This window comes from Callithrix jacchus, chromosome 1 (genome assembly GCF_049354715.1).
Source record: "Callithrix jacchus isolate 240 chromosome 1, calJac240_pri, whole genome shotgun sequence".
Classification (NCBI taxonomy): Eukaryota; Metazoa; Chordata; class Mammalia; order Primates; family Cebidae; genus Callithrix; species Callithrix jacchus.
Genome location: NC_133502.1, coordinates 183,003,554 through 183,030,912, shown reverse-complemented (window position 1 = coordinate 183,030,912; position 27,359 = coordinate 183,003,554). Strand labels below are relative to the sequence as shown.

Below are 27,359 nucleotides of genomic sequence, written 5' to 3'. Positions count from 1 at the left end.
TGCCCTGGTGGAGGCCACGAGGCCCAGGCAGGCACATCTGGAGAGAAGGGCTCTCAGGGCATGGGAGGGAATGAGGCAGGGGCAAGGGATGGGGCAGGGGCTGGCTTGGGGCCTCCTCTTATCCCATTGGTGGCAAGACACACCCCTCAGCTCCACGTCAGGGACACCTGACCGCAGCAGGGAGAGCGGGGATGCCATCCACTCAGCAAACACACACTGAGCCCCAGCTGTGCGCCTCACCCTGGAGCTGGGGTTCATCTTCAGCAGGCCCAGGTCTCAGCAGGGGCAGGTACATCAGCCCACAGCCCCCTCCAGGGAGGTTCCAGTGGGGCCAAGGCCTGGAGGGTCACTAAGCTCATTGTTAAAGAGTCTCAGAGTCAGCCTCCTAGTGGCAGACAAACCCTCTGCCTCCGGGTTCCGCTGTCAGGGACACAGGAAGACACTCATGGCCCAGCACGGCCTGAGATGACAGCTCAGCTCCACACGCACATTTTGCTGCCCCGTTTCGGCCTTCCTTCGGCAAGTGCCCTCCTCAGCCTCAAACGCGAGGTACTCTCTGGGGAAGTCTACCATGACAGAGCACCCCAGAGGCAGCTCTCGGAAGATTCGGGGTGTTTCCCAGAGCCCCCACATCCTGTGGGATCTGCAGGCTTGCATGATTTGGGCTGCTCCAGCCAGGGGAGGTTGTGGGAATCAAGCCTTCTGGAAGAGTCGTGGGACTCCACAGGGGTCAGCAGAGAAGCTGGACTTCACCCTGGGGACAGTGGGGGAGTCCTGGTGGGCACGCTCAGGACACACTATGGTACAGGAAGAAGCAAGTCCTCGCCCGGCCCTTTCTGCTCCCTGTCCTCTGGCCCACTCTGGTGCAGTCCCCCGGGCCTCCCTGGTGACTGTCCAAAATAAACACTAAAGTCCTAACAGCTGTATTGACCGGGGCTGGCTCATGTGTGTGGCTCACCCCCAAAGTGGGGAGATAGCTACCCCTACCAGCCCCCCAAGTCACCAGCTCCAGGGACCCCATGTGTCAGCCCAGGTCAGCCGACCGTAGGCTGGACCCACAGCCTCCGAAACACTCCGGCACTCAGACTGGGCCACCCAGAGCCTGATGTTTCCAGGATGAACGCGAGTCAGTCACAGCCAGAGGACCGCAGAGCTTCTCCCAAAAGCCAGTGAGGTCCCAGCATGCGACGGCCTCACCAGAACAGGCATGGAAAGGTCATAGACTCTGGATGGAGGGCAGTCCAGGCAGGCTTCCTGGAGCAGGTGTGGGACAGGCATGTGGGCTGGGAAAGGAGGCAGAGTGAGAAAGGAAGGGAGGCAGAGCTGTCCATAGCAGCAGAAGTACCTCCCAGCCGGCCTCGCCTCCGAAACTCCCAGGCCAGGACTTTTTCCTGCACGGGTGCTGCTGCCCATCCAGTGGCCCCTCTGGTCAGGGCAGTGGCAGGAGTGGCCTCGGGACCAGGCCAGGTGAGGGAGCCCACAGTCCTGTGCTAGAGCAGCTCCGAGAAGAAGCTGAAGTGAGCAGCATTGTCTCTGCAGCCACTGCCACTGAGGCTCATCCACACAGGACTCCTGGAGAACATCACTCAATTCCAAACTTAATTGGCATGAAATTGAACATTCTAGTAGAATAGGTTGAGTTCCAAATCGTCATTATGCAAAACATCCACTGCAGCTGATGGGACCACGTGAGCCAACTAAAGCCCATCTGAATCAGGAGACAGCAGCTCAGGGCTGCGCATCTACTAGGAGGGGGACGCAGAAGACAGGACACTGGGTGCCTTGGCCGGGGCTGTGACTGTGTGAGGGGCAGGCCGCAGCTTCCTCCGTGGGTCCCCTCTGAACCTCTGGGTTGGAGCTGGAGCCCCAGCGCTATGTCCCTCCTGCCTGGGAGGGGTGTGCTTGTCCCTTCTCCAACCCCCGTGAGAGGGCAATGAGGTCGAGAGTCTGAGCCGGCTGTGCCCCCAGGTGCGAGACTCAACATTTGGGTATCTCCTGGGAGAAAGCGGACCTGCCACCTCCTCCAAGCCCAAGAAGAAGGAACCAGGAGCCCAGGGCCTGCGCATACACAGGAGGCACTCAGGCTGCAGTGAGCCCCGCCCTGGCCATGATCAGGTACTGTTCAGACCCTCAAGGGGGAAGCCCAGGCCTCAGGTTACCCAGCTTTTCCTTGGGAAGAAACGCAGTGGAAGGGCCCTGGGGGTTGAGTGGGCCAGGGCCCCAGGGCTCCAATTCCAGCGGGGGATCCTGGGGACACAGGGACCCAGGGAGCCCACGGCCCCTCCTGGGCCCGAGTGAGAGGGGTCGGTGTCCCTCAGCCACATGACCCTTCCAGGCTCCCGACCAGCCAAGTTCCTGTTCTGCTACTTGGCAGTGCTAAATGAAGTTAGCTCGGAAACACCCCAGTTGGGGAGGTACTATGCTCCCCAACTTGCCTGCAGTTGGCTCCCAGGTCCTTCGTGCGGAGGCTCTACATATTCTGCAGCCTATCCAGCTCCCAGTCCCCACATGGGGCAAGTTAGAATCCACATCTCCCACCCAGTACTGTGGCTGCCCCTCTGTGAAACGGGTGTAGTGCCCACTTCCCTGGGTGGTCTGTGGTGGCAAGAGAAACAGCGACAGAGCTTTGACTTCCTGGGCAGGGGACAGGGAGAGAGAAGACAGTGAGGGCAGGCAGGGCAGGGACAGGCCCCCGCCTCAGTCTAAAGGCTCTCGCTGTTTTTCACGTGGCCGCCCTCTTCACTCCCTGCTGGCCAGTCTTCATCCCTCCCCAACAAGCCAGGAAGACTCGGCATGAATCCTGTGGAAAAGAAGTGGCTGCACATTTTCCGAGATGTTTTAAACATTGTTTTGGCATGGCAGCAGCTCCTCCATGGCCCGAGCCACCCTGACATAAAACAAGCCTGACCAGAGCCAGGGCCCCAGCCCGCCAGCCTCCTCCGGCCAGCCCAGCTCTGGCTGCCGTGCACTCACCGCCTTCCCAGCCCTGCCCCTCCCAGAAGCCAGGCACCCTGGGCGGGGAGGCCGGCCTGCCCTCTCCAAACGGCCTGTCTTTAAAGCCAAGGAATGCCTCCTGATGAGTTTGTTTCTGTGGTTGCTAACCAGCAGCATTGCATGGTCTGGGAGGCCCATCGGACACCTGGGTCGCTGGTTTCATGCTCTGCACAAACTCTGTGGGCCAAGAAGGGACCCCAATCAACCAGTGTAGCACCTCGTGGTACAGGGGGAGAAACTGAGGCCCAGAGATGAGGGAAGAGGTTGCCAGGGTCTCAGATCAAGTGCACATACTTGTTCTGGGTTCTGGATCTTGCCTCTGAGAGGGGGTCCCCATGCTGGCCTGCGGAGGGCCACATGGGCATCAAATCCCTGACAGAGCGTGTGTTGGAGGCTTGCAGGCAACCTGTGTCTCCCCCACCTCCTCTCTTGCCCCTTTGCATCAACCCTGTGCAGCAAGGAATGACATTGCCTCCAGTTTACAGACACAAAACAGAGGCTGCGAGAGGGAGGTGACCTTCTCACGGGGAACTGGGATTCCCTGGGGTTGGTGTCTGGAGCTGGGTCAGGTCAGCCTCCTGGGCAGTCCCACCCTGCAAATTGGACAGGCCTTTGAGGTGGATGCAGAGGTCCTAGCCTCTGCCTGCAGGGTGCTGGGGTCCTGGGGTGGATGCAGCAGCCTGGCCTCATATCCCGCTGGGGCACTTGGGGCAGGTTGTGCCATCCTAAACCTCAGCTCCCCCACCTGTGAAGGAGGACACGGGGGCTGTACGTTCAGGACCTCATGGCCCAGGACCTGATTGACAAAGAGCAACAGAAGACAGCAGCACCTTCTGGAAAGGAGGTAGTGCCTGCGAAGGGCTTGGATGTGGGAACAGGAGGCCATCGCACTGGCCACGCCGAGACAGGATGCAGGCTGCCTGGCGTTCGTGGACATGGGTCAGCCAGCCCCACCTGGACGTAAGCAGACCTCCCTCCTCCCTGAGTCTCGGGTCCCCTCAAGGGGCCAGGGGCTCCAGGGGCAGTTCCCATGGTGAGAAAGCCCTGCCATCTCCAGTCGCACCGCTGTGCCCTGCAAATTAAACCGACAAGAGGCAGATGAGGACATAGAGATGTACATGCTCCCACGGAAAAGTGGGATTCAGAGGAGTGTTAGAATCCAGGGCTTACAAACCCTCTTAGGGGTACATGAAAATCAGGGGAGGGGGAGAAGGGCATGCACGGGAAAACAAACGGCTTTCTGGAAAGGTGAAGGGGCCCTGAAGTGGACAGATGGCAGCGCGGCTCCGGGACCACCTGTCTTCGTGTGCAACGGAGGTTTCTCATCACTGTGATTGTGATAAGAGTCTGTCTTCCCTGGTTGCTCCAGGGAGGGATGGATGACACGAGTTCTTTCGAGTTATTTTGGGAGGCTCTGCTTTTAGACAGATAAGGGGTTTCTGAAATGCAAATGCTTTCCGCACAGAATAATGTTATGCCCTGCCGCATGTTCTGAAATCCCTCCCCCTCCCCCAGACCTTCCGTCTTGTAGGCGAGCATCTCTACTCTGTACCTTGAGAAACAAAGGCTTGGAAAGATTCAGACCTGCTCAGAGTCCCTCAGGAGGCACCATCAGGCCACCCAAAGCCCCGTCTTCCCTAGGCTGTATGCCCCAGAGTTTGGGAGCACAGTTGCTTGGTGCTGATAGGATAGAGCCCCAGGGGCCTCCAGAATGGCTGAGCTGCCTAGGAGCTGCTCAGTGACACGGTCCTCCTCTACAGATGCACCGTGGAGTGTCCACTTGTCCCAGTGTGACTCCAGGCTGCTGGAATTGGAGTCTGCCCACCTTCCTCCCTCCCCTCTCATGGGTCCCCTCTGGGCTCTCAGGTCATGCGCCTACACGCAGGTGGGTGTCACAGGGTGGAGGGGTCCCTGGGATGGGCTGGGAGAAACAGAAAATCAAAAGCCACCCCAGAGCTCTGCTTCCTGCCTCCCCGAACCGGGCACTTCTGTAGGGCCCAGGTCATCGGCACCCTTCAGGGGTCCCGCACCAAGGACCCCATCTCCCAAGTGCAGACTTGGGTGGACATGTGAGCCAAGGCCAGCAGGCCCATTGGAACGAAAGCAAGGGACATGGGTCAGTGGCTCATGTGGCGCAGAGCGGGCACTAATGAGGGAGGCCAGCTGAGTGAGCAGGGCAGAGGCGCATGGGAGAGCTGAGGCATGATACCATGGGCCTCCCAGAGAGCCAGAGGCTGTCTGCTCTGCCCTCAAGAGGCCAGTGGGCCTCCCTTCCTCTCCAGGACACCCCTTGATGTCGCATTGGAGCTTATGACACCGATGTCATCCACAAGAGCCAGCCCTGGTGAGTGTCAAGTCCTCACAAGTGAGAGACATGACCAGGACCTCACGATGCCTCACCTCCCACCCCATATGCTCACCAGCCCTGACGTCCCCCTGGCCAAGAGAGGCACAGATCACCATGAGCCATCCTCTGTCTCCCTCCCTTTCTCCACCACAAGGACTCAAATTTCCAGCACAGAACAGGAGCTCTGCCCACAGCAGCGTCTCCAGGAGCCGAGGCTGCTAACCCAAAACTCACTGGCCATCTGGGTCCCAGCCTGGCTGCCTGAAGGCACAAGAAGAAGTCCACCTATTGGTGTTGACTCTGGAATTGAGACCACAGCTAAGGAAATGGGCCTTGTGTATTTCGTGTATTTCCTGTGGCCATGGGCTGTCAGCTTGCATGTCCACGGTGGTTCCTCATCCACCGGCCCCAACACCACTATTGCAACATCCAAACATGCATCTGAGCTGCTGCCACAGCATCCACCCTGACACCCACTGGACATCTACGCTGGGCCAAGCCCTGGGAACACAGCAGAGAGGCTGGGGCCTCAGGGAGGTCACAGACCAGTGAGGAAAGCAGACACCTGCATTGCAGCTCCAAGGGGTCGGGGATCGGGGTGGGGGGGGCGTGCAAAGGAAGGGCCCACAACCCAGCCAGGGTTTCTGGGGTCTCAGCCCTGTGCCGAGGGATGAGGAAGACAGCACCAGGTGGAAGGGAGTTAGGGAAGGTTTGAGTTAGAAACTCTGGGGACAAAACATGCAAAGGGGAGGCAGCCCTGCTGTGGCAGGTGCTGGGGAACGGAAGAGTGCCCAGCTGGCCCAGGGCGGGAATGTGGGCTTCACCTGGAGGGTTTGCTGTGAAGGAGTGACTGGGTCCAACTGGCATCCTGCTGTGGAGTGAAGGGCAGATCTCAGAGGGAGCCTGGGAAGAAGTGGGCAGACCAGGGGCAGGGCAGCAGCTGCAGGCTTTGGGGGCAGGAACGGCCACACAGGAAGGTGGACGGGGCACAGGCAGGAGTGGGCAGGGCAGAGGCAGGAGGTGACCAGGGCACAGACAGGAGTGGGCAGGGCAGAGGCAGCCCCCCAACCCCACTTCTTCCCAGCCAGCAGAGACCTCCGAGCACCAGTGCCCTCTTAAGCCAAGGTCAGGGACCAAACAGATCTAAAGTGGGCATCTTCCTTCCTCCTTTATAAACTTTTTATTCTTTTTGCATTAAAAGGAGCTTTGATTCCAGCCACTTGGGAGGCTGAGACAGGAGAATTGCTTGAACTCAGAAGGGCGGAGGTTGCAGTGAGCCGAGATCGAACCATTGCACTCCAGCCTGGGCAACAAGAGCAAAACTCCATCTCAACAAAAAAGGGGGGGCATTGAGCGACAGGGAATGAAAACTATTACTGTGGAGATGCTGGGGACAGACTCTCGACCTGCAACGCACATGGATGTGGAATCTCCCGGAGTGTAGGCAGGGCCCAGCAACTCACCCATGGACTCAGGCCTCTGGGCCCCCAGGCCCCACACCAGCAGCCTGTTTCATCCTCAGTGCAAACCTCCTGCCCGCCTGGGCTTTCATTGCTGACTCGTTATAAAGTATTATTTTTTCCTTCTTCTGGCACGATTGTCACCTTTGCTCTTCAAGCTGTTCTCTGTCTTCAGGCAGAAAAGAAAAGGCACCAAGCGCTCTGTAACTGACACGTCTGTAAGAGAAGGAGGCAGAGTTCGTTCCAAAGAGTCAGAAAATGCCTCGGAGACCAGCCAGCCACAAGGACATCCATGTGCTCCCCCACCACGAAGCCTGGGGAGCCAGGAGCTGGCTGGAGTCCCAGGTAAGGCTGAAGCCCTTACCCTGCCCTCCTACCTGAGCCACCACCACCCCATGCTCTCCCACCCCCACATGTCTGGACTGGCTTCACTCCACAGCCAGGCGGAGTGTGTGACCTGAGTCTCAGACAACGGGCCTACCTCCCAGCTTTTCCTGTCCCAGCCACTGACCACAGCCTGCAGCTGGGAGGTGCGTGTTCTCCGCCCCCCGCCTCCATCCTCCCCTCGGAGCTCTCCAGCTCCTCCCACAGCTGGCATGGCAGGCACAGTTCTCCCATGGTGGAGGCCAGGACACTGACAAGCCACACAGCTGGCTCAGCCCCCACCACCACAGCTTCAGCCCCCGTCCAGGTGGTATGCTTCAACCTCCAGGAGAAAGTTCCATCAATATCCTCATTTTACAGATAGGGAAACCAAGGGCAGGGAGCTTTGTGAGGCCACACAGCTGGGATTAGAACACACGTCCCTCTCACTCTACGCTCCTCCCATGCCACACGATGGCCCACGCAGGCCCTTCAGAGTTCAGTGAGCTCTGTGACCTGGGGTCGAAGGCAAGCTGGGAGGCCTGGGGACTCAGTTCGATTCAAACACTGACCAAACTCCTGCAAACCAGAGCCAAGGGAATCTGTTGAGAGGAGCCAGGCATGTGAGAAAATGGGCCATAGGGCAGTGCTGCAAGAGCCGTCTTAGAGACAGGCCACTGCTGGAGCTGGCAATCCGAGGGGTCAGGTGACCACCAGAACACTGTGGATGTAACAATGCATGACTCTCGAGTCTTGCTCCTAAAGGCAGGGCAGCTTCTGCCTTGGCCTGCTGGATCGCTTGCACTGGGTGAAGCCAGTGCCATGTTGAGAGGATGCTCAAGCAGCACCGTGGAGGGAAGCATTGTGCCAGCCTTGTGGTGCACCAGCTTGGAAGCAGCTCCTCCAGCCCTGGCCAGACATTCAGATGATGCAGCTCTGGCCAACGTCTGGCTGCAGCCTCATGGGAAACCCCAAGGCAGAACCACCCATTGACTAAGCTGTTTCCAAAGTCCTGACCCACAGAAACTGTGAATGATGATGAATGATTACTGCTGTTTTAAGCCACTCAGTTTTGTGGTGATTTGTTACAAAGCAACAGAGAACTAAGGCAGATGCTGCAAAGGCTTCTTGGCCTAAAGAAAGAAGGTGGAAGATTTGCACCCAGGACCCAAACCTCATGTGTGTGGTAACTTTCACTCAACATCTTTGCCCATTCAGCCCCCCATGGGCACATGGCAGGTGCCCCCTTCCCAATGTGGGGCTCTGGGAGTCAGAGAGGGGTCTTGCTGTCCTCTCAGGCACTCCCAGAGCCCTGTGACAGAATGGTCACACAAAGGGTGACATGGCAGGTCCACAGCCCTCAAGAGAGGCTCAGGGCAGCCAGGTCAGGAAACAGTGCCAGCCAAGGGAGGGGGAGAAGGCCCCCAGCCTCGGGACCACAGCCATTCCTTACCACCCTGCCCAGCCCACAGCACCCCTCCTCTCCACAGGGAGAGGGACAGGCAATGAAATGTGGGCAGACTGTCTCATAAAGGTCATCTGCCTGCTGAGAGTCACATCCATCCAGGACAAGGCTGACCAGTCCTCTATCAAGCAGGACAGGCCTTCTCTGAGCTCAGGGGGCTGTTCTGTCCAGCTGAGGAGCTCCAGAGCCTGTGGTCCCATCTCCTGTGGCCACCCCTCATGGCCTGGTCACCTATTATCTCAGCTTCTCCCAGGAGGGCCAGGGGGTGCCTGACACCTTCTGGAAGGAGGCAGAGACCCCAGCCCAGCTCCCCACATAGATGACTCCTGCTGGGTGAAGGCTCCCAATGGCCCCAGGGCACCCCTCACACTTCCTCTTCAGAGAACCAAAGCCCCACCAAGGTCCCATCGAATTTTAGAATGTGAAGTGGACCCAGTGATGTCACCTCTGAACTCCATCCGGGAGGGCACCTCCAGATGGACAGGAGGGTCCATGACGGCACTGGCTGGTGAGAGCCCCACAGAGAAAACAAGAGAATGCCCAACAAGGCAGAGTCCAGCAGGGTCCATAAGCACCATTAGAAAGAACAGCAGCTCCGTGGGCAGCCTCCAGGAAGGAAGGCCCAGCACCTGCACGTGATGGACAGGCATTGGCAGAAGTGCACATTGGAGTGTGGGAGCCAAGGGTGTCATGGGAGGGGCTGTGCTGGAACATTCTGGAAGAATAAGCCCCAACAGCGGAAAGGCCAGCTGAGCGAGGACATCATCAGCTTTAACTGAACTCTCCTCCGGAAGGTTCCTTCTCATGTACACGCTTCTCAGTGCAAATACCAAAAACAGGGCTCATCCTGGCTGATAACCAGGGTACTGGGTTTCAGTGTGGACTCTACTCCACCCGCCGCGTGACCCTCAGCCAACATCCTCCCCTTTCTGAGCCTCAGTGTCCCATCTGTCACCCAGAAAGTCTCTTGGAGATGGGACCCCAGGGTGTTCCATACTAGGGAGCAGGTGGTAGAGCCCCTTCGGAGGAACCCACGGCCATGTGGAGGCCGCATGGGAGGGGCAGAGAGGTAGGCGGTGTCAGACCTCCCCATCCCAAGGGCCAGAGTTAGGCCACATCTTCAGACTCAGGCTCAATTTTGGTCCCAGAGGGCTAGAGGTTAACATCTCCCCATGTCTGGGAAATGTCCTCCATGGGTGATGGCCCAGGTGTGCAGGGGCTGCTCCCACATGACTACCAGGGCCGGTGAAGTGCTGTGAGACCCCCACTAGGCCCACGGCACATACATGGCAGAGCCCCAAGGGGCGAGGCCTCCAGTGATGAGGGCCACAGAGCCAGCAGGAGGGAGGCATAGCCACCACGAGCCCAAGAGACAAGATTTGTGTTCCCAAAAACCTAGAGGGTGTGGCAGTCAGGTGTGGACGACAGGCAGGATCCAAAGAGGTAGGAGCTCAGACTCGCAAGGGTGACTCAGGAGGGCTTCCTGGAGGAGCGGGTAGGGTCGGGATGGAGATGGTCACAAAGCCTCCCCTGTGGGGTCTTCTTAGCTGCAGCCATGCCCAGCCAGGAGGCTTCAGGCTAGATACCCACAGCCCGAGGTCGGCCTGTCTGCCATTCTCCCTGCCCTCACCCCGTCCCGCCCCGTGCTGCAGGGAGAAGAGGGAAGGGAGGGCCCCAGCTTGGCTGCAGACTTCTGCTTTCCCAGTTGACACCGAGCCACACTTGACCATGGCAGACCCTGCCCCAGAGCCCAGGCCCACCCCCAGCGCATGGCCTTGTGCTCCAGGGCTGCCATGCTGGTCTCTCCCATGGGGTGGGAAGAGGCCTTCGAGGGGATCAGGGCAGGCTTCTGACCAACCATTTTACAGCCAGTGTCTCTCAGAGAATAATTAGCTGGGGGTCACATGGGGCAGGTGGGTGCCTCCCCACCAGCTGTTGGGTCCAAGACCAGGGCCCCCAGGGGAATTTTTCAGGGTGGCTACTCCTAAATTCAGCAGCAGCTGCAAACTCCCAGAAGATCTGCCAATTTCACCTCGCGCTCCACAGGCTCGGGAGGAAGATGTGCACCCCTCCCTCCATATCCCGCCCCACCCTTCCCTTAAAGAGTTAATGGAGACCTGGAGCCCAGTGGCCCATCACAGCCCAGTCCTTGCTTTTCAGCATCCAGCCTCCCCAGAGCCCCCACCCTGGCAGAAGGCAAAACGCAGGTTCAGAGGACACACACTTGCAAAATGGGACTGGGCCAGAGTCCAGCTGTCTGACCCCTGCCTGGAGCTCTCATCCCATCCAGGCCAGTGGAAAGTCCAGCAAATAACTGCCACAGCCCCCACCAAACCATCAGCAGCAGGCGGGGGGCCGGGAACAGAGAGCTCCCCAGTAAGCAGAGAGCCAGCGGCTGCTTTCCATGGAAAAAATGTCTTCAGCCCCCACCCCCACCCCCCTGCCCCACAGAGGCCGGGAGGACCCAGCCATGACTCAAGGCTCTGCTGCTGAGGAATTGCTCTGGCCAGACAGCCCCTCGGCCCAGGCAGGCTCAGCCCCAGCCCTGGCCCCTATCACACCAGGGCCCCATTCCAGGCAGAGCCCCAATGTAAAACCCCAGGGCCACACCACAGGCTTTGTGGCCCTCTGCCTCCTACCCTGGCCATGGTGGAGGCCACTGGGCCTCGATGAGCCAGGCTACAGGCCCTGTGGCTCGGTCCCGTCTGAGGGGGCCTCAGCCGCCCACCTGCAGAGTGGGAAGGTGGTCTGTGGTGTGGTTCCCTGTGGGCCTTAGAAGCCCACCAAAGGCTTGACTGAAGAGGGCCCAGAGGGAGGGCTGCAGGCCTTAGCCCTGGTGGACCATGTGCAAGAGGCAGGGCCTGGGTCTCGGGCCACAGCACCCACTGGCTGTCATGAACACTGGTGGGTGTGACTCCCAGGCCTTCAGCAGACCCACTCATCCACACCACGGAATGGGCTTCTCCAGGTTTCATTTTGAGGTGTTTCGTTTCGAGACCACACCTGGAGATGATGGGACCCTGCCACCAGCTCAGAGCCTGCCTGTGGCCGACTCGAGCCAGAAGTACTGGCCACGCAGGAGGCAAGCCCTTCCCACCCTGGGGGTCCCCTGGCTCCAAACACCAGAGGGGTCTGGGGCAGGTCCATAGGAAAGGCTGTGTCCTTTGCCCAGAGGCCTGGGCTCCAACAGGATGCGGCACTGTCCCTGGGAAGCCCCTGGACTCTCGGGGAGAGAACAGCAAAGAGAACCACCCCAGCTCCTGAGATTTCGGACAGGCGGGACCCCAGCTCAGGATAACCTCAGGGCAGGAAGGACAGAGATGGTGACCAGAAGCTAAGAACACTGTGTGAGGCACAGACCCCACCCCATAAGACACAGAGGGACACAGACACCAGCCCACCCCACAGGATGCTGGGAGGATGGAGACCCCCAGCCCCATGCTACAGGACACTGTAGAAATAGCTGATCCTGGGGCATTTGGAAAATGGGGAGCCCTGAGGGCCCAGCCATGTTCCCCCCAACAGCCCAGAGCCGCCATAGCTCGTCTTGGAGTGGAAGCCGAGCTCTAGGCAAGGCCAGGCCATTTCTGTCCAGGAGCCTGTGAGGTCAGATGGGGTAGATGGAGTCTGAGCAGGGGAAGGCACAGCTGGAGCTCAGAGGGTGTGAGAGGGGACAGCCCAGCACATCCAAAGCAAGGGACCCTTCTCCCTGCTTCAGTTCCCCTCCTCCTGGGAGGGACCCCCTGTTGGTGGGCTGGCGGGCTCGAGCATGGCCAGCAGCTGGCCCGGACCGTGTTCCGTGGGGTGTGTGTCACCACGCAGTCCACGAGCTTCATAGTTTCCCACTGACGTCACCGCATGGCTTAAATCTGAAGTGACTGTGAACCCTCAGAGGCATAATTGCAGTTGTCTTTGCAAAGTGAAATCAGATGGCTTTCCAAACCTCCCCCTGCCCCGCCTTCCCCCGTTACTCTCCTATTTTTTTTATTATGTTCCTTGGACCACATCCAGATGTTTCCTGCAACCACAGCCCTCCAAAAATTTACAAAAAGAGAGCGAGAGCGTGCAACTTCCTGCCTGCGGGGTGGAAGTGGCAACGTGGCAGGGTGGGGGCGGCCACGTCTGCAGGGTGGGCGGGAGCGGCCACGTCAGCAGCTGGGGCAGCGGCAGGCTCCAGGCAGGTCCCAATCCCCTGCCTCCTCATGCCCGGGGTCCAGGCACTGAGAGGACCAGGCCCTGGGGCCACAGTGCGTCAGGGACAGCCCCTCCCTGGCTGTTGAGGCCCTGGCCCAGCTGTGGGCTGAGCGGAGACCATGCTGGGAGGGAGCAGGGCGTTGTGGTCAAGACCAGCCTTTGGGTTCAGGCTGCCCCAGGCACCACTCCCAGCTGCGCTACTCACACGTATGGCCTGGGAGCCACGTCTCCACCAGAACCTCACACGTGTGGCCTGGGAGCCACATCTCCACCAGAACCTCTGTTTCCATGGCCATAGGGGTGGTTGCTGGGAGCTTTAATTAAAACCAGTCTCTGTCCACTGCTGGCAGCAGGAAGTGCCTCACCTGGACCCAGGCACCTAGGATGGAAGTGGTCTCAGAAGACCCAGCAGAGCCCACGGAGGGGTTACTCACGGGAGAAGGGCCTTGAAGGAAGCCCAGGGTTTCCTGAGGCACAGGCAGAGAAGGCGGCCCCAGGTGGGGAAGTGGCTTCATCAGAGGCTTGGCCGCTGGATACACAGGCTGCTGGGGCCCAAGGCATCCCTGAGACAGCGCATGTGAGGGTCTCTGGAGAAGCATGTCCAGCCTTTCCAGGGGAAGGGACGACCTGAGGGTTTCTCCCGCGGCATGCATCTGTCCTGCCTGCCTCCCTCGCTCAGAGGATGCTGAACCGAAGGGGCGGGCGGGGCAGGCTCACTCCCGACCTCAGACCACTGCCTGCCCCTCTCTGACCTGGGCCATCCCTGGGTGTAGGCATAGGCCGTGGTGGGCAGAGCTGGGAATGTGGACAGGTGGGGACAGGTGCCAAGGCCAGGCAAGAGCTCAGCAAAATGTCTAAAGGGAGAGAAACGGCCCTGGAACCTTCCCTGGGCTGTTTCAGAAACAATACTTGCAAGTTCATATAGTCAGCCCCGGCTGACATCTCCCCGTCACCTGCCCTCAGAACCTGTCAATGGAAATGCTGACACCGCAGTTCAGGATCCCCAAACCACCCTCGGGCTCAGTAACATATTGGACGGCTCACAGATCTCAGCCAGGCAGCCACACCCGAGGCCAGGGCTTAGCACCGTGAAAAGACATGGTCTCGAGCCGGCAAACCGGGTATCTCCAGAGGGCAGGGTCCAGGAGAGACCAGGCTGCAGCACACAGGTGTCCCCTCTCAGTGGAGTCAGGCAGACAATGCTGGATTCTCCCAGAATTCATGTGCACCAGCCTGGGAGGCCCAGCCACGCCCTGGGGCCCAGGGTTCCTGCTGGGGGTCCATCGGAAAGACATGCCCGACTGCCGTGTGCCTGGCCTTGGTCTCACCCCCAGGATGATGAGCTGGTACAGCATAGCCCAAGGTCCCACGGTAAATGACATCATGATCACTGGGATGGCCCAAGATCCCCAGGCAAACGCAGACACTTATCACACGGTATACTCTGAGTGGGTAGAGGTCAGCGGTCACCTCCCAGGAGCTAGGCCAGGGTCAAGACCTTTCTTTGGAATGTGCAGGGTGTGGACGGCTCAGGGCTGCTGAGTTAACCCTTTCCTGCACACAACCCACCAGCGCCACACTGGGAGGTGGTCAGCTTGAATGAGTCCCAGGAGACGGGCGGAGAGGGGAGGAGGCAGAGAAAACCACAGACAAAATTACAGTCCAGCGAGAGCCAGAGCAGCTGTCGCCACCTCCACTGTACAGAGGATGGGATGGAGGCAGGAAGAGGGGTTGTGACGTGCCCCAGGTCACAGACCCAGGCCAGGAGGGTGCCGAAACCAACCCCAAGCTATACGGCTTGCTCCTGTCACCCCCGGCTCCACCTCCAGCAGTGGAGGAGCTGGCTGGGGCCTGGTCCATGCCTTGGGGGACCCTAGAACTGGGGGCCGGGTGGTGGCTGCCTCCTGGGAAGTGTTGGCATCTCTCTTGAACCTCAGGTAGAACTTGGGTTCTGAGAGCAAGCACTCTGCAGTGGCCACATGCTGGGCCCTGCTCAAGCCCCTTCTGGCTCCCAGAAAGAATGAGGTCAGCCCGTTCCACCCTGAGATGTGCAGCAAGCATCTGAGAAGGGAGAGGGCAGTGCTAACCCTCAGGACAGAGCCCCACTGCTGGGATCCCGGGCAGCAGGGAGGCAGAAGTGGGAAGGGGAGGCCGCCTTGCTGCCCCCACCAAATCACACAGAGCCATAGAGTGTGGATTCCAGAACAACTCCCTCTTTCCACGAGGGAAAGCCGAGGCCTCGTGTGATGGGAAAGGGTGTGCCTATGGCCACACAGGGCTTGTCACAGGCCGGACACTCCCACGCTGCTCATCTAGCTACAGATGTCTCTGATGTGGGTTTCGTTAGGCTCTTCATTGAAACATTCTGGAAGATGCATGTCTAAGGGTTTTAGTGAAAATGGCAGCTTTCCAGGCTGGTCTCGGATAGCAATCGCCAGCAGCCCTGCTGGCCAGGGCTCACCTGGGGCCCCAACCACTGGGGACGGGCAGGGGGATGTTGAGTCAGCAGCAAGAGAGATTGCAGTTAAACCCAAGACGAACCACCCAAGTGAGAGCCAGATGGCCATGCCTGGTTATAGACAAGTTTCAGAGACCGCCCCACCTCCACCCCCCTGCCACCCACCCGCACTTCCTCCTATAACACACAGGTACAGAGCCTGGAAGTTCACAGGCACACGCACAGTAGCCTAAAGGTCTCCGTGATCTCAGAAAGTCCTTACAAACAGTGGCTGGACCAGGTGATACCGTCCCAAGGTCTGGCCAGCATAGCTCAACATTTATGGACTCTTCCGTGGGCAGTCCCTAGGCTGCCCTCCAGGCTGATAACCAGAAAGGCAGGCCATGATTCTCCCAATTAGCTTAATTGGGAAATTGACTCCATGTGGTCTCCAGGGCCACCATCAACGGGAGAAGGCAGCTCAGTGGGACGGTGAGTCTCCCAGCAGCGGCCCACAGAGCCAGCGCCCTGAGGGGTCTTACGGGTCAGAGCAAGGAAGGAGCTTTATTCCACACATTCTCCACTCCTACGTCCAACCCCACCATCTGGGGATCTAGCTCATGGCAGATGCTCTGAAACCCGTGGCTGTAGGTAGCTGGATCTTCAGACCCCAGTGTGCATCACTGTAAGATGGGGAAACATCCACACTGGCCTAGGGAGCGGGGGAGAAATAAGATGACCTGAACCATGGGTCCATAAGAGCAGCTGCTGGGAAGGTCATTAATGGCCCTTGGTTTCTTCAGGCTGAGCTGCACCTTCATGAGCCCTGCTTAGGGCACCAGGAAACTGGGAGATTTTCTTTTCCCTATTTCACACCTGAAGAACTCCTGTTTATCCTTCAGCTCCCAGCTCCAGGGCTGCCTCCTCTGGGAAGCCATTCAGCCTCTTCCACCCATGGCTGCTCCTCCTCTGTGTTCCCATAGCACCTTGATTATGGCCTCCTCATGGCACAGATCAGCCCACATCTGCTGCCCACATGCAACACCAGGAGAACATTCTAGACATGCACTGTCCAATACACAAGCCACTTGCCAGATGTGGCTTCGAGAGCCTGCAATGTGGCCTGTACAAATTGAGATGTGCTGTAAGGGTAAGATTAACACCAAATCTCAAAGACTTGCCACAAAAATATGAATGTAAAATATCTCATTAGTAATTGTTATATTGATTGCATGTGGAAATTATACTATTGTTTATATATTGGGTTAAATAACATGTTACACTTATTTCACCTGGTTTTAGTGTGGCTACTAGGAAATTTTTAATTAATTACATATATGGTTCCCATTGGATTTCTATTGAACAGACTCTGCAAACTCTGCTCTCTCCCAGAGCCAAGTATAAGACCTAATCTCTGCAATTTCCAGGCTGTATTTGCTGAATGGATAAGTGGATGGATGAATGTATTAAGTGGATGGATGGATGGATGGATGGGTGGGTGGATGGATGGATGGGTGGATGGATGGATGAGTGGGTGGGTGGATGGATGGATGAGTGGGTGGATGGATGGATGAGTGGGTGGGTGGGTTGGCCGAGTGGATGGATGGATGGATGGATGGGTGGATGGATGGATGGATGGATGGATGGATGGATGGATGGATGGATGGATGGATGGATGGATGGATGGGTGGGTGGATGGATGGATGAGTGGGTGGGTGGATGGATGGATGAGTGGGTGGATGGATGGATGGGTGGATGGATGGATGGATGGATGGGTGGATGGATGGATGGATGAGTGGGTGGGTGGGTTGGCCGAGTGGATGGATGGATGGATGGATGGATGGATGGATGGATGGATGGGTGGATGGATGGATGGATGGGTGGATGGATGGATGGATGGATGAGTGGGTGGATGGATGGATGGATGAGTGGGTGGATGGATGGATGGGTGGATGGGTGGGTGGATGGATGGATGGATGAGTGGGTGGGTGGGTTGGCCGAGTGGATGGATGGATGGATGGATGGATGGATGGATGGATGGATGGATGGATGAGTGGGTGGATGGATGGATAGATGAGTGGGTGGATGGATGGATGGGTGGATGGGTGGGTGGATGGATGGATGGATGAGTGGGTGGGTGGGTTGGCCGAGTGGATGGATGGATGGATGGATGGATGGATGGATGGATGGATGGATGAGTGGGTGGGTGGGTTGGCCGAGTGGATGGATGGATGGATGGATGGATGGATGGATGGATGGATGAGTGGGTGGATGGATGGATGGATGAGTGGGTGGGTGGATGGATGGATGGATGGATGGATGGATGGATGGGTGGATGGATGGATGGATGAGTGGGTGGGTGGGTTGGCCAAGTGGATGGATGGATGGATGGATGGATGGATGGATGGATGGATGGGTGGATGGATGGATGGATGGATGGGTGGGTTGGCTGGGTGGATAGATAAGTGACTGGGTAAAATGGATAAGTAGATGGTTGGGTGACTGAGTGGATGGATGACTGGGTGAGTCAATGGGTGGATGGGTGGATGGATGGGTGGGTGGATAGATGAATAAATGGATGGATGGATGAATGGATTGGTGGGTGTGTAGGTGGATGGGTGGGTGGATGGATGGGTGTATGGGTGAATAGATGTGTAGGTAGATGGCTGGATAGGTGCTCAGGGCTAAACACCATGAGCCTTGCCCTGGAGCCTCTGATTCACCAAGGTACACCTGTGCACTTGTGAAATGCAAACAACTTGTGAAATTTACAAAACCATAGTTCCCACCTCTTGGAACTACAACCAGTTTATTCATGTGATCAGCCCCACTGGGTGCCTGTCTTGGGGTTTCAGAGGACCTGGCCAAGAAGATGGTAAGCTCTAGCCAGCAAGGAGTGAAGAGGTTTGCAGATGCACTCTTGACCAAGCCTAAAGACTCAACCCAGACTGTGCTCAGGCACAGGGGGAAGATTGGGAGCTGGCTTCCTTCTCAGGGAGGAGTCTTTAAGGCAGAAGAAGGGATAGAGGGATGGAGGGAAGGGAAAGAGGAGGCAAAGACACAGGCCAGGCAAGCTGACCCTCCTGAGCAGGAGGGAACATTTGTGAAAGGTGAAAGAGGCCTTTGAAGGGGAGGGGGTGAGAAGAGGTGCTGGAATTGCTGGATGTCTGGGCGATACTGAGAGGCATCCAGAATTCCAGCATGTCTGCCTGGGCAACATGGAGGATGCTCAGCCCCAGTGGTATGCACCTCATCACCGGCCTCTCTCTCCATGTGTCTCTGTGTTGTTCTTTGCACACCTCGGTTTTCTCCTGCCTCTGAGCCTTTGCATATGCTATTCCCCCAGCCTGGGGTGCCTTTCCCTGTACTGTTGTGTAGTTTTGCTATAAACTGAATATCTGTGTCTCCACAGAAGTCATGAATTGAAATCCTAACCCCCAAGATGATGGTACTGGGAGGTAAGACCTTTGGGAGGCTCTGCCCTCATGAGTGGATAAGCATCCTTATAAAAGAGGTCTCTGAGAACTGCCATGTGAGGACACAGATAGAAGCAGCCATCTATGAATCAGCAATGGGCCCTCTCCAGATGACAAATCTGCAGGTGCTCTGATCCTGGACTTCCAGCCTCCAGGATCGTGAGCAATAAGCTGCTGTCTGTAAGCCCAAGTGGACTCAGCCAGGTCGGCTTCCCAGGAAGGCCCACCTGCCATGCTGTCCAAATAGGCACCCCCCACCACCTCCCACCTTCACTGCCTGCCCCACGTCTTGATTCCTCACATGCTTATCTGAGACCAAGGGCTCCAGCCCCAGATGCAGGCATGCACCCAACACCATGAGCAGGCTCCAGGCATGCGCTTTCTCCCGTTGACCTCAGAAGGCACCCTCCTCAGGCTTTCTGCAGGCTCTGGGGACAACTACATGTGTCCCACTGGGGTTCAAGTCATTAGAATTCATAGTCGCTTTGTAGCTGCTCCAGAAAAACTTACCACAAACCTCCCCTGGGACTAATCAGGGGCCAATGTCCCAGGCATCCCACTTCTATGCTCCTGTATGCCCGTGTTCTGCATCCCCTCCCTCCCCTCAGCAGCAGGCAGGGGCAGGACGCTCTCTCCAGCTCATGAGGTGGGCGGCAGGCAGGGAGGGACGCAGGGGCTCTGCCTCGGGAATCGCAGAAGCATCACAGAGTTCTCCGCCTTCACTCCTGGCTCTGAAAGCACCATCTCTGTATTTTGTTCTTCGTTTCCAGAGCAGAATGTGGAAAACACAAGCATTGGAGGAAAAGGAGGACCCTTTGGCTAAGATGAAATCAGGGATGTTCCTATGTGGGTCCATCCCTGCTTCCACAGTCCATTCTGGGGCAATGTCTTGGCCCCTAAGCACGGGGACAGAGAGCAAAAAGACAGCACCTGCAAATCAAACTGAGTAGCATGCTCCAGGACTAGGCAAATGGAAGAGGGAGGAGCCGGGAGGTGGTTGCTAGGGAAACATCAGGGCTCAGCCAATCAGCATGGGCCACCAGTTTGGTTGCCGGGTGCACTCAGCGCAGCGACGCTGCCCTCAGGTGGTGGACGGGAATGCTGACAGCCCCGGCACCAGGTACAGCTGTGTCCCGAGTGACGGAGGCGCCTAAGGATGTTCTCCCCTCGCACTGGGTATACTCTGAGACACCCGGGTAGGGCTGACCCTGCACATAGCTCCCACGGCCTCTCTGGGGAAGCAAGCTGAGGATCTTTCGTTGTGATGGGTGTCATAAGCGTCCTGACCTCCGGGGAAGTTGCTTTTGCTACAGTTCCCATGAACTGTTGCCCTGCAAGCCAAGGAAACAGAGCCGCTTGCAGAGAAGACAAAGGGTCTGTGACGTGCCTCCTTCCTTGAACACGACTTAATTCAATGCTCTCATTCACAGAATTCAGTGACAAACACAAGCTTTACTAGTTTTCATCAATAAGGTATTTTGGGTTTATAAATCCTAAAGCTTGGAATAATTAGAGGGTGCCACCCAGTGGGAACTCAGAAAATTTCAACCCAGCTTTACAAGCTGTTGTAACTCTCCAAACAGAACCAAGGTCTCTCCCTATGTGTGGGGGGTAGGGTGGGGCAGCGTGGGTGTTCAGGGACTGGGGGAGTTTCTAGAGCCCTAAGAGGGGTTGACATGGCCAACAGCAAGGAAACCACCAAGTTCCAAATTCAGGGAGACAGTGGAACAAAATCTGCTAGCCTTGGACCTTTAAGCTGCCTGCCTTCCCACACCCCCACTTTCCAACCCCCTGAAGCACGCAGCTGCACAGTGGCAGTCCCATCAGTGCCCTCTCAGGCCTGAGTCTGCTGCACCCACCCAAGGCCTCAGAGTCCTCATCACAGTGCTGTGGGCAGCTCCTGCTACTGACTAGAGTGGTCAAATGACTGGACGGCCCATGGTCCATTTGCTTCTAGTTCACTTGAGGTTTTTGATAGTTTGCTTTTCTCTAAAGTCCTTGTTTGTAATTAAAGCAACTTGTTTGTTGCATTCAAAGTTCACTAAGTGTGTACTTACTGGAAATTTCCTGGGTCCTGCCCTGATGATTTGTCCCCACCCAAGGCTGCCATGACCTCACGCCCTCCAGTGACACTGACACTTGGCCCTCTATGCCCTGGACAGTCTGCAGTTTGCTGACCCCAGGCCCCTGCAACCCCATGTCACTACAGGTAGTTGTGGAAGAACTGGGACACAGGTGGGAAGAGCTGAGGCTGGGGGCTGGGGGATTCCTGCTGAGCAGGCCCAAAACCACCCAGCAGCATCTTCTGGGCATGACTGCACATGGCTGAATGTGGCCTTCATGCCCTTCTCACATCTGCCTGGCTCTCACCAGTGTAGCAACGTCCTTCATCTCCAGGGGCTCCATGCTGTCCTCCTTCCACTCCCACTACCAGCCTGGTGACATTCTGCCCCATAGCTGGGGTCAACTCCCCACACACATGACGTCCGGTTCTCCCAGGCCCTTCATAGCAGCTGGGTCCTAGACCCACACATTTGTCATGGCTTCTGTGCAAACCACACACCTCCCTGGGCACCCAGAGAAAGGCCCTTAGAAAAGGCCAATGAGGCTGCAAAGCCTGGCACCTGGAAGGTCTCTCGCTCTGAGTCAAGCACAGCTGCCCCTCACTGAGTGTTGGGGTGATGCCAGAGGGGAGCCACTGCAGGCCTCAGCTCAGGCAGCGCCACAAGCAAGGTGCTAGGATTACCCCATTCCACAGAGGCAGAAACTGAGGCTCAGGATAAGCAAGTGGGGACCTGACATGCGTGACTCCAGAGGCCACAGTTGTGTCTCCCAGGGGCAGGGCAGAAGTGACCAAGGACGGGGTTCCAGGCCTGCACCACCAGCAGGGCCCTTGGCTCCTGGTCACTACCTGAGACTCAGAGGCTCTACAGAGCCCACATCTTTCTGCTCCCCTCCCCAATCACATCCAACCCCAACAAATGAGAAATCCTCCCCAAACCCTGCCCCTCTGTTAGGAAATGTGGAAAGGAGTAAAGTTCCTCGTCAAAGTTTCCTTTCTTGTTTAAGAAAAATCATAAGTGTTAGAAATAATAGTTTGTTTTAAACACTTTCTTCAAAGTCTTCTTGCTTTTTGCTAGTAGTTCTCTGTTAAGCCCTATCCTATGTAGCTGTGAGACACTCCATGCTTACAGGCATGCAGTACATTCCGTGTCCTTGTACTTTAACGAAGATATCTGTGCTGGACGTGCTCACGGGCATGTCCCAGCTCTCCACTGCTTTTCCCCATTTAGAAAAGTTTTAAGTTATTGGCCAATCAGGTTTTAGTTTAGATTGTGAGGTCTGGCTCCAGCCAACAGAGATCAGACACAGCAGTGAGGACGACCCCACATGCGTAAGGGATAAATTTGTGTGTTTTCCTTTGTTTGTTGTACTCTAGGTGGCAAGACTGCTAACAAGGGTGCCCTTCCTGCAAGAAATTACAAAAAAAGAATTGCTTTGCTGAGAGATCTTTTGTCCCGGTACTGATTTTTTTTCTTTGCAGCACCAAAAATTTTCATATAAGAGGAAAGCTCCCCCCATCAGTCCCCTGGCCCTGAGGCCTCTAACCCAGGTCTTACTAACCAAGAATGTGGGGGGTTGTATGCAAGAGCAAGAGTCCAAGATGGAGAAGGGTGGGACACTCCCCAGGTGTCAGGCTGAGGCCCTGGTCCACCCACAACTCCTGGCATGTTCACCGGCACTGGCCCTGGCTCCTCCAGATGGGCAGCATTTGGGAGCTGGGACCCCCCTTCTGCTTCCCCCTACCTCAAAGCACACAGGGGGCTCCTGCACAGGCTGAGCCTGAGGGGGCCTTTCAGATTGAAATGCAAGAGCTGAAGTGTGGAGGAAGATTTGCCACAAGCAGTCCTGTGACAGGGTCATGCCCATCCCATCACACCAAACAGGGGAAACTGAGTCACGGGCACACACAACAGTGATCACCAGCTCAGCAGGACCAGGACCAGGACCCCAGAGAAATCCCCGCCCACCACCACCCCACTCAGCCTGGAGGAAACCCCACAGCTGCGCCCGAGCTCCCTGGTGCCCCACCATCCACATCCTCCTCCTCCCTCTGGGTGATGGGGCACTGAGTCTCCTCACCTGCCTCCTCAGGGTGCTGCTGCAGATTCCACATGTTCCTGCGCTCCCAGGTGACAGCAGCACCCCTGATCACTGCTGGTCATGCAGTAGCCTCAGTTTCCCCAGCTGTGACAGTTATCAAGGAACAGGTCTTCGGTGGCAAATGTGCCTCTGTGCTGTAGGACAGACATGCTGCCTCTGACAGCGGCACCCCAGCGAGTGCCAGGTGAGGGGAGTCCAGCGAGAAGCCTCCCAGAAGCACCTCCCTCCTTCCAGGACCAGCAGCAGGAGAGCAGGAAGTGCTGCAGGCCGGCCAGGCTTCCCTCTGAAGCCCTTAAGGAAGCCCCTCCCTAATCACTCTAGCTGAGAGTCCCGACACCGCTGTGTGGGTTGTGAGGCCCGCTCCTCTCTGGGCCTCAGTTTCCTTTGTGAACCTGGGCTTCTCACCCCTCCTCCCTCACAGAGCTGCTGGGAGGACAACACGAAGCCCCTGGGGACGAAGAACATTGCCATTCCAGTAAGAGCCAGGCAGACGTGAGAAGGTTGTGAGGGCCGAGTCCAGCCTGTGCAGTGGTGCCCAGAAGATGCCGCTGGGCGGTTAGACTTTGGGCCTGCTCAGGGGGAATCCCCAGCACCCCAGCCTTGGCCCCTCCCACCTGGGCCACGGTTCTTCCACAGCTACCTGTGGTGAGGCAGCACTGTGGGAAACAGCGTCCCCCTCCACCCCTGGGCAAGGGTTGTCAAGTCACTCATCCACCCATACATTCATCCATCCATTTATTCATTCAGCAAATACAGCCTGGAAATTGCAGAGATTAGGTCTTGTACTTGGCTCTGGGAGAGAGCAGAGTTTGCAGAGTCTGTTCAATAGAAATCCAATGGGAACCATATATGTAATTAATTAAAAATCTCCTTCCCCCTCCCTCCCTCCTCCCTTCTCCCCTCCCTCCCTCCTCCCTTCCCCCTCCCTTCCCTCTCCCTTCCCCCTCCCTCCTTCCTTCCTTCCCCCTCCCTCCCTCCTTCCTTCTCCTCTTCCTCCCTCTTTCCTTTCTGCTCCCTCTCTCCTTTCCTCCTCCCTTCCTCCTTGTGCCTCTCCCTCTGGTCCAGGCCTGTCCTGAGGACTGTCGTCTACTCCACCAGAGCAGGAAGGCACCGACGCTCCAGGCTCCTGGGGCAGGAACCCTGAGGATCCAGACGCCTCCCTGCTGCCCTCAGGGGTGACACTGATGCAGCAGAGCCTGTTTCCGTGACAGAGAGACAGGTCCCAGGGCCCCCAAAGAACAGGGAGTCCATCCTTGGGGGAAGCTGGCCAGGCAGGGCCTTCATCCTCCCCCGTTCATGCAACAGTAGCTGCCAAAACCTGGCCCAGCCCATCTGGGGGGCAGCGGAACCCCACCTCCTGCAGTGTGAAGGTTAGAAAACCAGGCCTGAGGTCCATGCCCATTGGAGGCCCATGGGCAAAAGCACTTCCCTCCCCAGCCTCAGTCTCCCCTGTGGCCCAGGTGAGAATTGCAGTGAGTGTTGCGACATGAAGCTCAGGAAGGTCACACCAGGGCTCAGCTCTTACTGAAGAATGGAGAGCAGTGATCTCACCAGGGGAGCTGAGCCCGCTGCTCAAGTATGGAGTGTGGCTGCAGAGCAGGTGGCATTCAGGGCCAGCACTCTGGACAAGAGCTGCCTCAGTGTTTGCTCAGGAGGACCCTCACAGACAGATGTGTGTCTGCACAGGTTAGGAAGCACACATGACTTTCTTGCTCTGTCTGCCGAGAGAGACACAAAGGAACCAAGACCTCCCGGTAGCAGTGGACACCCTGGCGCCCGGGTCTTGGTTTCTAAAGCCCTTCTCCAATAAAAGGACCGGGCTCCTTGGAGAAATGGCTGATTCCAGGACAGGAGGGAGGAAGGGGGAAGGAGGGAGGGAAAAGAGAGGGAGAAAGAAGAAGGAATGGAGGGGGAAGGGGGGAGGAAGGAAGGAGGGAGGGAGGAGGAAGAAGAAGAAGGGAAGGAGGTAGAGAGAAGGAAGGAGGGAGGACAGAGGGAAGAAGGAAAAGGAAAGAGGGAAGGAGGAAGGAGGGAGGGAAGAGGGAGAGGGAAGGAAGGAGGGAGGAAAGAGGGAGGGAGAAGGAAGGAGGGAGGACAGAGGGAGAGGGAAGGAAGGAGGGAAGGAGGAAGGAGAGAGGTAAGAGGAGGTAGGGAGGAAGGAGGGAGGGGAAAGGAAGAAGAAGAAGGGAAGGAGGTAGACATAAGGAAGGAGGGAGGAAAGAGGGAGGGAGAAGGAAGGAGGAAAGAGGGAGAGGGAAGGAAGGAGGGAGGAAAGAGGGAGGGAGAAGGAAGGAGGGAGAAAGAGGGAGGGAGAAGGAAGGAGGGAGAAAGAGGGAGGGAGAAGGAAGGAGGGAGGACAGAGGGAGAGGGAAGGAAGGAGGGAGGAAAGAGGGAGGGAGAAGGAAGGAGGGAAGGAGGAAGGAGGGAGGGAAGAGGAGGTAGGGAGGAAGGAGGGAGGGAGAAGTAAGAAGGAAGGAGGGAAGGAAGGAGGAAAGGAGGGAAAAGGGGAAGGAAGGAGGGAGGGGGAAGGAAGGAAGGGGAAAGGGGAGAAAGTAGGGGGAGGAAGGAGGGAGGGAAGGGTAAAGATGGAGGGAGAAAGGAGGGAAGGAGGAAAGAAGAAAGAGGGAGGGGGAGGGAAGGGAAAGGAAGGAGGGGGAAAGGGGAGAAAGTAGGGGGAGGAAGGAGGGAGGGAAGGGTAAAGATGGAGGGAGAAAGGAGGGAAGGAGGAAAGAAGAAAGAGGGAGGGGGAGGAAAGGGGAAGAAAGGAGGGAGGGGGAAGGAGGAGGGAGGAGGGAGGGGGAAAGGAGGGAGGGGAAGAAAGGAGGAAAGGGAAGGAAGGAAGGAAGGGGGAAGGAGGAAGGGAGGGGGAAGAATGGAGGGAGCGATGGAGGAACGGGAAGTGGGGGAAAGAGGGAGGGGGAAGGAAGGAAAACCACTGAGTCCCCCCTTGGTGCTTCCCCAGTGCCCCCACTGACCCACACAGGGGTCTCTGCTCTGCCCTTGGACCTCAAGGACTCCACTGCTCACCTTGGAAGGCACTGTGGTACCTGACCTCCCCCATCCCCCATAGTGGGCAAGAGCCATGATGCCACCTCCTGGCCCCCAGGCCCTGGAACCCAGGCCCACGGTCCTGGCCTTGCCCAGAGGTGGATCCCAGGTCAAATCTCCAAGGGTTCCTGCTGTCCACCCTTTGTCCTGGGAGCAAAGGACTGAGTCTGCCCGGCCTCTCCCCCCATGCCCTGCATTAGAGCCTCTTCATGCCAAAAGAAGGGAGGAAGTGGCGGCTGTAAAGCATTTTCTGGGTGGCCAAGGCCCTGGTCACAACAGCCTTGGAAAGTGGGGAGTGTGTCCTCATTGTGGAGATGGAGAAACTGAGGCAGAGAGGGCAGGGCCCACCCCCCCCTCCCTGCCACTCCGCCCTCACCTTCCCTGCCCCTGCCCCTGCCCCTGCTGCAGGCCAAGCCCACCTGCCACCCAGTAGCAGCACTGTATGCCCAGCTTCTCACACAGCTGACCGCCAGGCATCTGGGTGAAACTCGGATGAAGCCGGCTCCTGCCTGGACTGCCTGTTGCAGTGAGCAGGGGTGTGGCCGGGTGGGAGAGTGCCCGGGTGATTCTAACTCAGGAATCATTCCCGCTGCCCAAGCCACTGTGGCCCCCACTGGCCTGGAGGAGCCAGAAGGGACAAGAGCACCGCGCTGTCCCAGCATCGCCAGCAGGGGGCAGGGCTGCCTCACACCACCAGCCCCACAGCGGGCACGGTGCATCTGTCCTGGGGGCCAGCACCCTCTGACGGCCTTGAGTTATAACCGAGGGGGTGGGATGGGACCTGCCTACCTCAGGCTCCTTTTGGGCCTCTGCCAGGGTGCGGACGCGGCTCTGGGGGCTGCAGGTTCCCTTGGGACATCTGTGCAGAGGGCAGAAGGGCAGGTGGAAAAAGCCACACTTGATGTGGCTGCCCAGATGCTGAGTCTCTGCCGGGGGGCAGATGTGCCCCTCCAAGAATCCGGGGTCTGGGACGCAGGCACCACATGGCCCTTCCCGACGTCTCCACGACCCAGCCCCTCCCTCCTGAGGCCCCCGAGGCTTCCCTGACCTCCTCTGGCCACCCAGGTGCAGATGTCCTCAGGCACAGCAGTGGCCCCCTCCTCCACCCTGAGTGTGCACTGCCTGTACCAGGGTCTCTATGAGGGCCTGCTCTGTTCTCCCAGGATGTACCCCATTCCCCATGCATGCCCTTCCTCCCATCACTCTGTCTGCTGGCCAACGGCAGACAGCAGCATGGGGAGCTCAGTAACACCCATCCAAGAGCCATGTGTCCCTGCCCCCACCACAGGTGCCTAAGCCCCGCCCTCACATGCCTCTCAATTCATAGCCCCCCAGCCCACACTGGCTGTCACCGCCTGAGCGTGCTGGTGATGAACTTATCAGGCCCAGCATCTTTGGTCCAGAGGGACTT

General features: G+C 57.7%; 2 long non-coding RNA genes across 3 annotated transcripts; one reads left to right on the top strand and one right to left on the bottom strand.

Moving 5' to 3' along the window:
* Positions 1-1,710: 1,710 nt before the first annotated feature.
* Positions 1,711-9,492, top strand: LOC144579521 (uncharacterized). The gene is made up of 2 exons (XR_013527272.1): positions 1,711-2,115; positions 6,543-9,492. It is a non-coding gene; the product is annotated as an uncharacterized LOC144579521 (long non-coding RNA).
* On the bottom strand, positions 4,094-19,675 carry LOC103795550 (uncharacterized). Of its 2 annotated transcripts, XR_013527271.1 has the most exons (3): positions 7,737-7,868; positions 6,805-7,017; positions 4,094-6,644 (listed from the first exon to the last, which is right to left on the bottom strand). It is a non-coding gene; the product is annotated as an uncharacterized LOC103795550 (long non-coding RNA). The 2 variants fall into 2 exon arrangements; XR_008473548.2 differs by lacking the exon at positions 7,737-7,868 and adding an exon at positions 19,247-19,675 and having other exon boundaries at positions 4,094-7,017.
* Positions 19,676-27,359: the final 7,684 nt, after the last annotated feature.